This window comes from Jaculus jaculus, chromosome 12 (genome assembly GCF_020740685.1).
Source record: "Jaculus jaculus isolate mJacJac1 chromosome 12, mJacJac1.mat.Y.cur, whole genome shotgun sequence".
NCBI classification, from domain to species: Eukaryota; Metazoa; Chordata; class Mammalia; order Rodentia; family Dipodidae; genus Jaculus; species Jaculus jaculus.
Genome location: NC_059113.1, coordinates 56,206,250 through 56,219,632, shown reverse-complemented (window position 1 = coordinate 56,219,632; position 13,383 = coordinate 56,206,250). Strand labels below are relative to the sequence as shown.

At 42.9% G+C, this 13,383-nt stretch overlaps 1 protein-coding gene across 8 annotated transcripts in view; it reads left to right on the top strand.

Moving 5' to 3' along the window:
- The window catches only part of Tnrc6a (trinucleotide repeat containing adaptor 6A), a 255,169-nt gene that overhangs the window by 143,742 nt on the left and 98,044 nt on the right, over positions 1-13,383 (top strand). The window lies entirely within an intron of this gene.

Sequence of the window (13,383 nt, the reverse complement as noted above, 5' to 3'; positions counted from 1 at the left end):
GGCTTGTGAAATTGTCTGAAAGTATAAATTTGAAGAATTTACAGTCATTTACAGTTCTTTTGACAGTACCAAAATCACTGCCCATGATTGGTAAGACTAAAATGGTATTTGTTCAGTTGTATTCCATTGAGCTGACTTAGGACCAATCTTACTCCATATCAAGAAAAATTCCCTCTCCCCCCCTTTTTAAAAATTTTTATTAGCATTTTCCATGATTATAAAAAAAATCCCATGGTAATTCCCCCCCCCCCACATTTTCCCCTTTGAAATTCCATTCTCCATCATATTACCTCCCCATCTCAATCACTGTACTTACATATATACAATATCAACCTATTAAGTACCCTCCTCCCTTCCTTTCTCTTCCCTTTATGTCTCCTTGTTAACTTACTGGCCTCTGCTACTAAGTATTTTCATTCTCACGCAGAAGCCTAATCATCTGTAGCTAGGATCCACACCCCTTTTTTTAAATTAAAAAACTGGTTAGAATTTAAAGTAAAGTACCCAACTAGTGTAGTAAATACCTCAGCTCTTTACCTGGGGTTACTAAAGATTTATATTTTGCCACATTTGTTTTGTCATGACACTCTACTGAAATATGCAGTGTGAGTCACACAAGAGTAAGGACATTTTATGTAATGACAGTCAAATGATCAAACATAGGATGTTGGGCTTTGCATTACTATTTGGTCCATTTTCATATTTTTCATTTGTCCTAAGCCAGCTTCTTTCCCTCAGTTGTCTCTGTCTCAGTTTTCTGTCCTTTTCTGCCCACACATGACAGGGCAATTTTCATGAGTTGTTTTGGAGACTTCAGTTTGGGTTCATCTGGTCCCTTTTGAATGACCAGATTCAGATTAAAGTCTTCCTGGTGGAAGTGTCCCATGGGTAGCCTGTGTGTGTGTGTGCTTTGTGCATCATGGTGAAAGGGTCCCATTGGTGATACATGTGTGTATGTATGTGTGTGTGCGTGCGCTCCACGCATTATGATGAAGTGTCCCATGGGTGATGTGTGTGTGTGCATGTGTGTGTGTGTACTCGATGCGTCATGGTGGAAGTTTCCCATGGGTAATGCGTGTGTGTATGCTCTGTATATGGTGGGAGTTTCCCATGTGTAATGTGTGTGTGTGCTTCATGCTTCCTGGTGGAGGTGTCCCATGGGTGGTGTGTGTATGTGTGTGTTCATGCTCCATGCATTATGGTGGAAGTATGCCATGGGTGACGTGTGTGCGTACTCCTTGCATCATGGTGGAAGTGTTCCTTTGGGATATGTGTGTGTATGCTTCATGCATCATGGCAGAAGTGTCCCATGGGTGATGTATGTGTGTGTCTGTGTTTGTGTACTCTGTGTATGGTGGTTCCATGATATGTGTGTGCTCCGTGCATCATGGCAGAAGTATTCCATGGGTGATTTGTGTGTGTGTACTCTGTGCATCATGGTGAAAGTGTCCCATGGGTGTTACGTGTGTGTGCTCTGCACATGGTGGAAGTGTCCCATGGGTTGGTGCATCTGTGTATGTACTGCTTTCCTCATCGTGGAAGTGTCCCATGGGTGATGGGTGCGCGCGTGTGTATGTACATATGTGCTCCTTGCATTGTGGCAGAAGTGTCCCATGGGTGGTATGTGTACAGTGTGCTTGTGCACGCATGCTTAGTGTAGCACCATATCGGGGATTACTCCCTTTTTGAAGGGTTACTTTGAAGGTAGCTCTTTGATTGTTGGACACCAAAGTTGCTTGTTTCCACCTTTGATCAGTAATGAACTGATAACCCCGGTAATAAAATGAAGCATAGGTTTGAATTTATAATATGCATTTTTTGTTGGTTTTTGTTACTTTTTTGAAACAGATCCTTGCTGATTAGCCCATTTTGGCTTGGAACTTGTAGTCCTTTTGCCTCAGCCTTTGAAGTACTGAGTTTACAAACCTGCACCACCATTCCTGTCATTTCAGTCAGTGTGGTAATGTGCCGACAGAACATGGTTGCCCATTCTGTGTTTGCAGAGGGAATGCAGGTGAAATGTGTGCTCTAACAAAACAATACATACACATACTCTCAAACCAAACTGGATGTGGTTATTAGTAGCTTATCAGATGTCCAAATATCATTGCTTTTCAAAGTAATACTGCATCACAAGAGTTGACAGAGGAGCTGAACAGATTCCAGACCAAGGTCTGTTGTAGGGTGCTTGCTTAGTATGTGACAGGCCTTGTGTCCAGTGATCGTTTTCTCGGTTGTCAAAAAATATCCATGAATATGAATATCATTTTAATTTTTCTAACTTAAGGTGTCTTATTTTTTTTGCATATTTTGTGTGTGTTTGAGTTGGCTGTGAAGCAGAAATCCTAGCATTACTACTCTTGCAACTAGGGACAAGTGTTTTGCATTTTCGGCAATGGTGTATTATGTAGTGATGACTCAGCTGACTTTCCATTTGAGAGGAATGTTCCAAATAGAGTGAAACCTGGTTGAGGAATTTTATACTTTGACCCTTACATGATATTTTGTGCAAGCAGTGATTGATTGGATTTTGTATAACAACAAATAAGACTAAGCCAGCTCATTGTTTGCTGCTCTCCCCTGTGGAGTTCAGTCAGAGCATTTATTGAGCAGTCTGCCGCAGTGATACTGAACGTTTGTATAGTTAGGCTATTTGTGTTTCATTGACTTTGGTCTCTGCTTTCTCCTGTTCTGATGTGTCTGCATAATACGTAAGAGTGAGCAGGAGGATTCAGTGCTATCTGGTGCCGGTGTATGCTTAAGTGTATTTTCTTTTGTTTATTTTTATTTTTATTTGAAAGAGGCAGAGAGAGAGAGAGAGAGAGAGAGAAAGAATGGGTGCAACAGGGCCTCCAGCCACTGCAAACAAACTCCAGATGCATTTTCCCCCTTGTGCATCTGGGTTACGTGGGTCCTGGGTAATCAAGCCTCGAGCCAGGGTCCTTAGGCTTCACAGGCAAGCGCTTAATGCTAAGCCATCTTTCCCACCCCTGCTTAAGTGTATTTTAAGTATTCCTTCACTTTTTGTTAGACGGCTACACAAAGGGTGTCAGAGAAATACATTCTATTTGGAATCCCTAAACAGTGTGAGGCATATAAACAAAACTTAGAAGTAGGACTATAGTTCTGTTGTAGAATGCTTGCTAGCATGTGACAGACAGGCCTTGTGTTCCATCACCAGTTGTTCAGCCTGTAACCCCAACATTTGGGAGATGAAGGCAGGATAATCAGAAGTTCAGATTTATCCTTGGCTCCATGAGTCTGAGGACAGCCTGGGTTCCTTGAGACTGTCTCAGGCAAACAGAAAAAGTAAAGGTGGTAAGGGACATAAAATGTGCATTCTCCACACTACTGCAAGTTAGCCATTTTGAAGCTGCAGCTGTGAGCCTATTAGTCACTATTAGAGACTGTTGCATGTGCCCAAGTGGCTATGGAATTTAAGCTTAAACCCCTGCTCTATGCTAGATGTTTTTGTTTATTTTGAGATAGGAACTCACTCTATAGTCAGTCCCAGTCTGGCTTCCAACTCACAGTTATCCTCCTCCCTCTGCAGCCTCTTCCTCCAGCGTTTAGGCATACACCACCTTGCCCAGTTGGTTTTTCTTCTGTAAGTGTATTTGTTTAGTGCTGCCTATTGTCCCATTCTCAAAGTGAGCTGAATGTTCCATTCTTTCCTTCCCTCTCCCCTTACACCCCTGACCATCTCTTGTCTCCTGAGTGCTAGGATTATAGGTGTTGGCCCTCAGTTTTAAAATGTTTTTATTTATTTAATCGAGAAAGAAAGAGATGGGGGGGAGAGAGAATGGGCATGCCAGGTTTTGCAGTCCGGTTCGCATTGCTGGTAGAAATCACCCAACCAAGAGCAGCTTCTGGGAAAAAGAGATTTATTTTGGCTTACAGGCTCAAGGGGAAGCTCCACGATGGCAGGGAAAAACGATGGCATGAGCAGAGGGTGGACATCACCCCCTGGCCAACGTAAGGTGGAACACAGCAACAGGAGGGTGTGCCAAACACTGGCATGGGGAAACTGGCTATAAAGCCCTTAAGCCCGCCCCCAACAATACACTCCTTCCAGGAGGCATTAATTCCCAAATATCCATCAGCTGGGAACCTAGCATTCAGAACACCTAAGTTTATGGGGGACACCTGAATCAAACCACCACACCAGGGCTCTAGCCACTGTAGACAAACTCCAGACACATGTGCCACCCTGTGCATCTGGCATATGTGGGTCTTGGAGAGTCAAACCAAGGTCCTTAAGCTTCCCAGGCAAGTGCCTTAACTGCTAAGCCATCTCTCTTGTCCTATTTTAAAAAATATTTTATTTTTATTTGTATATTTGAGTGTGAGAAAGACAGAATGGGGACTTATTTTTAAATAATAGCTTTATTGAGATAAAATTCACATGCTGTAACATTCATGCTAACATGCAGATAGTGTATGATGGATGACTGACTTTCAGTTTGCGTATGGAGTTATGCATTTATCACCACTGTGATTCCAGAATATCTTCACATTCACTTACCCTACTCAAAGACTAGATGTTATGGCACTCACTCCTTGTTTGTTTTCCTCTCTCTTAAATTTTTTTTTTAAATTTATTAAAGAGAGAGATTGGGCACACCAGGGCCTCTAGCCACTGCAGATGAACTCCAGATGCGTGTGCCATCATGTGCATCTGGCTTAATGTGGGATCTGGAGAACTGAACCAAGGTCCTTAGGCTTCACTGGCAAGTGGCTTAACCAGTAAACCAGCTCTCCAGTCCCCCCCCCCCCTTTTTTTTTGAGGCAGGTCTTACTGTAGCCCAGGTTGACCAGGAACTCACTCTGTAGTCAATCCCAGGCTGGCCTCCAACTCTCAGCTATCCTCCTACCTCTGCCTCCTGAGTGCTGGGATTATAGGTATGTGCCACCATGCCCGGCTCATATTAATTTTTTTTTTTTTTTTTTTTTTTGAGGCAGTGTCTCACTCTAGCTTAGGCTGACCTGGACTTACTCTGTAGCTTCAGGCTGGCTTTGAAACTCACAGTGATTTTCCTACCTCTTCAGCCTTCTGAGTACTGAGATGAAAGGCTCAAGCCACCAGGCCCAGCTTCTTCCTCCTCTTCCTTTAGGACCTGTAGCTCTCTATAAATCATGCTGCCCAGGAAGTTCTTGTTTGAATAGACTGGAATTGAACTGGCCCTTGAGGAAGTGGTGTGTGGGCAGGAATAAGAGTGAAGACTACTGCAGTTAGGGCAGTATTAGTAAAGTCAGAGAAGTAGGAATTGACATCTAGCCAACTACCCAGTACCAGGGAGTAAAATTCAAGTAGAACTGGCTTTGTCCTCAGACCAGTAATTAATCCTCTTTGGAACAGTGAGATCAACATCTAAAATAATTAGAACATGTGTATTGTTTAATTAGAAGTCAAGGGTGAGGTTTGTATAGTTTGGGAAGAAATTTAAAAGAACTAGTAATTGAGTTGAGCCTCAAACAAGTGGAATTTAGGTGGGTAAACTTGAGTCAGCCTTGGCGTTTGAAGTCATTTAGAGCTTGCGGGCCTTAGGTGTCAAATGAGAGAGCCAGTGTTGTGCTTCAGGGTTGTGATTTCAGGATGAATGCTATCTCAAACACTGAGCTGTATGTTAAGTACTGATCGTGGGGTGCCCATTACTATTATTATTATTATTTTATTTAGTTTTTTGATTTTTCAAGGTAGGGTTTCACTCTAGCCCAGGCTGACCTGGGATTCACTCTCAGGAATGTACTCTCAGGGTGGCCTTGAACTCACTTCCAGCCTTCTACCTCTACCTCCTGAGTGCTGGGATTAATGGTGTGTGCCACCATGCTGGGCTCCCATTATTTCCTTAACTTCTTCTTTGACTAACTTAATCCTTTTTATTTATTTATTTGCAGCTGCAAACAAACTCCATATGCGTGTGTTACTGTGCATCTGGCCTTATGTGGGTACTGGGAAATCAAACTTAGGTAGCATGCGAGCACTGAGCTGCTGAGCTATCACTCTCCAGCTCTTTTCTTTTTTTAAACTATTTATTTTATTAGAGAGAGAGAGACAGACAGACAGTGATTATGCACCAGGGATTCCTGCTACTGCAAATGAACCCCACATGCATGCATCCATTTATGCATCTGGCTTTACATGGGAACCTGGGCCATTTGGCATTGTAAGGAAGTGTCTGTTTGCTTGTTGTTCCTCATTAGATTTAAGAGTCTGCATTTTCCACAGGAGTAGTATAGAACTAATGTCCTTTTTCTCATATTGGGATGTGTATGGAGTTGCTTAATCCCATTGCTGGTGATGTTAATCAAGTACTTAGTGAAGGTGGCTTTATGTTTACAATGTTTTCCTCATTGTAAAATAATAGTTTCCTTTTTTATTTTTTTCAAGGTAGGGTCTCACTCTAGCCCAGGCTAGACCTGGAATTCTCAGGGTAGCCTTGAACTCACAGCCATCATCCTACCTCTGCCTCCCGAGTCCTGGGATTAAAGGTGTGATCCTTCTATCTCTGCCTCCTGAGTGCTAGGGTTAAAGGTGGGCATCACCATGCCCAGCCAAAAATTTTTTTCTTTTTAAAAATACTTATTTTCAAGCAGAGAGAGAGAGACAGTTAATTAATTAAATTACGGGGCTAGTGGGAGCCCCTGTAAGCTCAGTCTCCTGTGAAACCTAGCCTGGGTATCATCTGCAGCCTCAGTGTAGCACAGAGTGGCCTCAGATGCTCTGGGTTACCAAGGCTGACCTTGAATTCCAGATCTTCCTGCTTCCACCTCCCAAAGTGTTAGAATTGCAGGCATATGCCACATGTCTGGCTCACTTTGTAATTTACTTCTTTTTTAAAAAATTTTCCTTTATTTGAGAGAGAGAGAGAAAAACAGGCAGGGGGAGAGAGAGAGAATGGGCACACCAGGGCCTCAAGCCACTGCAGATGAACTCCAGATGCTTGTACCGTCTCGTGCATGTGGCTTACGTGGGTCCTGGGTATCGAACCTGGGTCGTTTGGCTTTGTAGGCAACTAACTGCCTTAACTACTAAGCTATTTCTCCAGCCCCTGTAATTTACTTTTTAAAAAAATATTTTATTTTTCTTTACTTATTTGAGAGAGTGAGAAATAGGCAGGGGGAAGGGGGAAGAGAGAGAGAGAAAGAGTGTGCCAGGGCCTCTAGCCACTGCTAACGAACTCCAGATGTGTGTCCCTCTTGTGCGTCTGGCTTATGTGGGTGCTGGGTAGTCAAACCTGGGTCCTTTGGCTTTGTAGGCAAGCACCTTAACCACTAAGCCATTTCTTCAGCTGCTAATTTACTTTTTAATTTTTATTTTTTCGTGGTAGGGTTTTATTCTATCCCAAGCTGACCTGGAATTTACTATATAGTCTCAGGGTGATCCTTTTACCTCTGCCTCTAGAGTGCCTCATGGGTTTTTCTAATTAACCTCATGCTTACGTGATCTTTTCATTTTGAATGTAGAGGAGACCTTTGGTTTAGCCAGGCATGGTGGCGCACACCTTTAATCCTGCACTCGGGAGGCAGAGCTAGTAGGATCACCATGAGTTTGAGGCCATCCTGAGACGACTAGTGAATTCCAGGTCCGCCTGAGTTAGAGTGAGACCCTACCTCGAAAAACTAAAAAACAAAACAACAACAAAAAAAAACCCAAAAAAACCACCTTTGATTTACTTGTTGCTGCAGTGGACTATTCCATTCTTTACACTTACAGATCTTCTTAAAAGTATTTTATTAAGTTTCAAGGAGGAAGGGAGGGGATAGAGAGAGAGAATGAGAATGGGCGTGCCAGGGCTGGTGTCCTCAGTCTCTGTAAACTAACTCCCATCTCCCAGATGCATGCGCCACTTTGTGCATCTGGTTTTTCTTGGGTACTGGGAAATTGAACCTGAGTCTTCAGGCTTTTCAGGCAAATACCTTAACTGCTGAGCCATCTCTTTAAGTGCTGTTGTGATTGTAAATGGTGTGATTGTCACCCATACCACCCCTTTCCACATTCTGCTTATTTTACCACTAGATGGAGTTCAGGAAAATCTGACCCATGCACCTGATGTCACTCCTTACCTGTTTTTTTTTTTTTTTTTTTTTTTTTTTTTTTTTTTATTGAGGTAGGGTCTCGCTCTGGTCCAGGCTAACCTGGAGTTAACTCTATAGTCTCAGGGTGGCCTTGAACTCACAGCGATCCTCCTACCTCTGCCTCCCAAGTGCTGGGATTAAAGGCGTGCGTCACCACGCCCGGCTCCTTACCTGTTTTTGCTGCCCATGGGTTTCAGCTCTATCATCTGGTGAAACTATAGTTTTGAAGGTTACTGTGACTTCCTGATGAACAATGCTGGCCTGGCTTTGTTAATTTACATAGTACAAAAAAGAGGGGGAAAGTAGGGTAAACAGGATGACTTTGAAGAAATAGGATAGGGGAAAAAATAGAACAAATATTTTCTGACAGAAGATGTGATGCATATCTTTATAACTAGCCGTTGTGGCAACACAGTTGGCTTCTATGTGGAGATGATGTGGCTGTGGTGAGTTGTCTGTAGGCTAGTTGGGCCCCTTAGGAAGGTTTCTTATTGGTTTCTTTTTTCTAAAGTAAAGCAGAGTCATCTAACTCCTTGTCACATTATCATTTTTTCCACAGCATTACCATCATTAACATTTTTTAGGCTGAGTGTGGTGGCACATTCCTTTAATCCCAGCATTCAGGAGGCAGAGACAGGAGGATTGTTGGAAGTTCAAGACCAGCCTGGGACTACATAGTGAATTTCAGGTCATACTGGGCTAGAGTGATACCCTACCTCAAAAAACAAAAGGAACAAACAAAAAAGATGGGGGGGGAGGGGAGGACTGGAGGTGGCTCAGCAGTTAAGGCACTTGCTTTCAAAGCTTTTAATGATCCAGGTTTGATTTCCTAGTACTATGTAAAGTCAGATGTACAAAGTGATGCATGCATCTGGAGTTCATTGGCTAGTTGTCCTGGTTCCCATTCTCTCTTCTCTGTGTCTCTCTGCTTGCAAATAAATAAAAAATATTTTCAAAAGCTGTTGCTGTTTGTTTTTTCAAGGTAGGGTCTCTAGCACAGGCTGACCTGGACCTCACTCTGTAGTTCTAGGCTATCCTTGAACTCACAGTGGTCCTCCTACTTCTGCTTCCCAAGTGCTGGGATTAAAGGCTTGTGTCACCATGCCTGGCTAAATTTTTGGTATTTATCTATTTTGGGGGGGGGGCAGGCAGAGAGAGAGCATGGTAGAGCCTATAGCCAATGCAAATGAACTCTAGGTGCATGTGCCACTTTGCATCTGGCTTACATGGGTACTGGGGAACTGGACCTGGTCCTTAGGTTTTGCAGGCAAGTGCCTTAACTGCTAGGCCATCTCCAGCCCAAGTTTTGGTTTTTAATAGTCTAGAGTTGGATCTAATGTGGTGGCACATGCCTTTAATCCCAGCACTTGGGAGGCAGAGGTAGGAGGGTCTCCATGACTTCAAGGCCAGACTGAGACTAGAGTGAATTCCAAACCAGCTTGGGCTAGATTGAGACCCAATTCGAAAAAACAAACAAAAAATATAGGAGTTATTTTTTCCTTTTGTCATTCTTTTTTTTTAAATTTTTTATTTATTTATTTGAGAGCGACAGACACAGAGAGAAAGACAGATAGAGGGAGAGAGAGAGAATGGGCACACCAGGGCTTCCAGCCTCTACAAAGGAACTCCAGACACATGCGCCCCCTTGTGCATCTGGCTAACGTGGGACCTGGGGAACCGAGCCTCAAACTGGGGTCCTTAGGCTTCACAGGCAAGCGCTTAACTGCTAAGCCATCTCTCCAGCCCTCCTTTTGTCCTTCTTTTTAAAAATAATTTATTTTATTTGAGAGAGAGGGGCAAGCATATAGGTAGGTAGGTAGAGAGAGAGAGAGGTTGAGAGAGAGAGAGAGAGAGACACGGAGGGAGGGAGGGAGAGAATGGGTGCCCCAGGGACTCTAGCCATTGCAAATGAACTCCAGATGCATGAGCTACCTTGTGCTTCTGGCTTACTTGGGTACTGGGGCATTGAACCTGGCTTCTTAGGTTTAGCAGGTAAGCACCTTAAACTGCCAAGCCATCTCTCCAGCCTAGTTTTTTAAAAATATTTTTATTATTAAATATATTTTTAATATTTTATTTGCCAGGCATGGTAGCAAATATCTTTAATCACAGCACTCGAGGCAGAGGAAGGAAGATTGCCAAAAGTTCGAGGTCACCCTGAGACTACATAGTGAATTCCAGGACAGTCTGAGCTAGAGTGAGACCCTACCTCAGAAACAAAAACAAACAAACAAAAATATTTTATTTATTTTAGAGAGAGAGAATAGTCATTTGGCATTCTTAATATTGCTGCTATTCTAATGTGTTATTAACTTGGATTTATTCTTTGCTTTTTCTTTTGCCCTGCCACCATCAAGGTTCTGGGCATTACACCATTTGCTTGGATTGCTGCCATAGTCTTCTCACTCTACAGCCAATTGATTGCCCCTTTTTCTTCCCCCCTGAGTTTCACTCTAGCCCAGGCTCTCCTGGAATTCACTATGTAGTCTCAGGGTGACCTCAAACTCATGGTGATCCACCTGCCTCTGCTTCCCGAGTGGTGGGATTAAAGGTGTGCCAGCTCGATTGCCTATTTTTACCTAACACTTTTCTTCTATTCCAGTCTACATAAGTATCTGAAATTATCATGTTAATTAGTCTATATGATTTCTGTGTCATTCTAGGTTCCCTTGACTGGAAAGGCTCTTCTGTGTATATAGAAGCCTCTAGGTTTTGCAGTTCACTGGGAAGACAATAGGACCCAGCATGTAGGCATGCTCAGTACATTCACTTTTAGTGTTGTGAAGGATGCCAGACACAGTCTGAAAAGTAAAAAGGCATATGGGGCCAAGCCCTGGGGAAACTAGGTGCCAGCTTCCAGACTTCCACCCCTGCAGTCACAGAAGCCATGCTTAATTTTACCCAGCTCCAAAGAGTATACTTGCCAAGGGTAAAGACTCATTAGAAATTACTGTGCAAGTTTCCTTTGAGGGCTGGTCCTATACCAAAATTTCATACTCTGGAGGAAAGCAGGTGTTCAGTGTAAGCCATGGTATTTGTTCAGACAGTTTTAGCACTCACTGGGTACCTCCTTTCATTAATTGGGTGGTGTGAAGCCTACTGAAATCGAATTTTTGACACCAGCAACAGGCCAAGGACTGCATCTTAGATCTGCTGGCTTGGTCTATTAACTCTTGTACACCATACCTCCTGCCTTCAGCTCCACGTCAGTGTCCGACTACATTATGCTTTAACTTTTTATAGTGATTGACCTTTATGCTACAACTTAATGAGTCACCCAAATTCATCTTGAATACACTGCCAGAGGGCTTACTTACTACTTAGTACATACTCCCAGCAGCAGTGTACAGTAATCTCTTTGGAAGGGCCTATAGGGAGAACTGACCATCAAGCATTAGGAAGTACAAGAGTAGGAGGGGCCTCCAGCTCCAAGGGCATGTACTGCTGCCTTGAATGAGTCTTGGCCTTCCATATACCCTTCCTGCCTCCCAGCCCTTGGTTTTCTTTCACATCTAATTCTAATTTCCTGCCTACTTTGTTGCTGTGACTCATTGGTATGAAGGCTTGAATTTTCTAGGACTTGTATTATGGAACAATTTAAGATTCAAGAAAACTAGAACTTATGTACCCATTAACCATTTTTAGCAGTTGCTAACATTTTGTCAATCTTACTTCATGTTTCTTTCTTTCTCAGGGGAGTGGGATAGTGAAAACAAATCCTAAATATCTGATGTTTAAAAAACATTTTTATGGGCTGGAGAGATGACTCAGTGGTTAAGGTGTTTGCCTGCAAAGCCAAGGGATCACGGTCCAGTTCTTCAGGACCCATGTAAGCCAGATGCACAAGGGGGGGCACATGCATCTGGAGTTCCTTTGTAGTGGCTGGAGGCCCTGGCGCACCCATACTCTCTCTCTTTACCTCTTTCTCTCTCTCTCAAATAAATAAATAAAATATATTAAAAAAAGAAAAAACCAAAAAGCCATTTTATACTAAATTTAAAAAGTTAAGAATGCCTACTATAACATCTCAAATTAGAAATACCCCCCTCCTTTCCTTCCTGTCCCCTTTTCTTCTCGCACCCCCCCCCCCTTTTCTTACAAGATCTCATGTAGCCTTGAACCCCTTGATGGTCTTGTCTCCATGTCCCAAATGCTGGGATTACAAGCATGTGCCACCATGCCTATTTGGAAATGGACTCCCCCCCTTCCCCCCTCCCCCGGTAGGTTCTCATTCTAGCCCAGGCAGATCTGGAATTCACTATGTATTCTCAGGGTAGACTTGAACTCAAGGCAGTCCTCCTACCTCTGCCTCCCAAGTGCTGGGATTAAAGGTGTGCACTACCATACCTGGCCAGAAATGTACTTTAGAAAGTCAGTTTCTGTAAATATTCTCCAGTTGTGAGACTCCCCTGATGCTTCTCTTTCAGGTTCAGGAAAGTACTTTCCTGTCTTTCTCTAAGTTTGTATAAAATAATACAAACATATAGGCATACAACTTTAAAAAAAATAATAGGCAATTGGGAAGGCTGAGGTAGAAGAATCAACCATGAGTTCAAGGCCAGTATGGGATTACAAAGTGAGTTCCAGATCATCCTGGTTAGAGTGAGACCCTACTTTGAAAAAACAACAAAAGTAATAATAATAGGGACTAGCATTGTTGACACATTTGTAACTTACTTATTTATTTTTATTTTTCAAGGTAGGATTTCACTCTACCCAGGCAGACCTAGAATTTACTCTGTAGTCCCAGGCTGGCCTTATATTTAAGGCAGTTCTTCCTCTGCCTCCCGAGTACTGGGATTAAAGACATGTGCCACTTCTACCTCATTTCTTTCTTTTTTATATTATTTATTTGCATAGAGAGGGGAGGGGGAAAGAATAGCCACACCAGGGCCTCTAGCCACTGCATACTCGGGTGCATGTGCTACTTTGTGCATCTGGCTTTATTGGACACTGGAGAATTAAGCTTGGGTCATTAGGCTTTGCAGGCAAGTGCCTTAACTGCTGAGCCATCCCTACAGCCTGACATCCATTTCTTTATTGGTAGATGTTCTTTGGTTTCAGCTCTTGTGGAACTTTTCAGTAAACATTCATCTGCACACGGCCTTATGTGCTAGTGCTTTGCCGTAACTGTGGGGTGGCAGGTAGAATATGTGTAACTGTTTTAAAACCACAGCTAATGTAGTTGTGCACTTTTCAAATGGTTTTATGCTTGGTTGTTTTTTGTATTTTTTTGTTTGTTTTTAGTTTTTTGGAGGTAGGGTACTCCAGCCCAGGCAAACCTGAAAATCACTCTGTAGTCCC